Raw genomic sequence first — 1,007 nt, forward strand, 5'->3', positions numbered from 1 at the left:
CATTTCCCTTTACGCTTTTTCTTTTTTTACTCTCCCTCCCTTTCTCCCTCTCCCCCTTAGCTCTCCCTTTCTCCCTCTCCCCCTTAGCTCTCCCTTTCTCCCTCTCCCCCTTAGCTCTTCCTTTCTCCCTCTCCCCCTTAGCTCTTCCTTTCTCCCTCTCCCCCTTATCGCTCCCTTTCTCCCTCTCCCCCGTAGCTCTCCCTTTCTCGCTCTCCCCCTTAGCTCTCCCTTTCTCCCTCTCCTCCTTAGCTCTTCCTTTCTCCCTCTCCCCCGTAGCTCTTCCTTTCTCCCTCTCCCCCTTATTGCTCCCTTTCTCCCTCTCCCCCGTAGCTCTCCCTTTCTCCCTCTCCTCCTTAGCTCTTCCTTTCTCCCTCTCCCCGTTAGCTCTCCCTTTCTCCCTCTCCCCCGTAGCTCTCCCTTTCTCCCTCTCCCCTCGTAGCTCTCCCTTTCTCCCTCTCCCCCGTAGCTTTCCCTTTCTCCCTCTCCCCCTTAGCTCTTCCTTTCTCCCTCTCCCCTTAGCTCTTCCTTTCTCCCTCTCCCCCTTATCGCTCCCTTTCTCCCTCTCCCCCGTAGCTCTCCCTTTCTCGCTCTCCCCCTTAGCTCTCCCTTTCTCCCTCTCCCCCTTAGCTCTTCCTTTCTCCCTCTCCCCCTTAGCTCTCCATTTCTCCCTCTCCCCCTTAGCTCTCCCTTTCTTTTATTGTTCTCTCATATCATATCTGTCTGACTTCATCCTACCCTCCTGCCCCACATGCATCTGACCCTCCTCCAGGTCCATCTCCCTTCAGCAGCCCCACAGCAGACTAAACACTACGGGTGACAGGGCTTTCGGTTGTGCAGCCCCTCAGCTGTGGAACACACTTCCAGTCACTGTCAGGACTGCAGAGTCTCTGGCCTCATTTAAGGAACAGCTACAGACTGAGCAATGCAGAAAAGCTTTCAAGGCTCTACAGTACCAGTCAAAAGTTTGGACACACCTACTCAGTCAAGGATTTTTCTTTATTTGTACT

The sequence above is a fragment of the Salvelinus namaycush genome, chromosome 5 (genome assembly GCF_016432855.1).
Source record: "Salvelinus namaycush isolate Seneca chromosome 5, SaNama_1.0, whole genome shotgun sequence".
Lineage (NCBI taxonomy): Eukaryota > Metazoa > Chordata > Actinopteri > Salmoniformes > Salmonidae > Salvelinus > Salvelinus namaycush.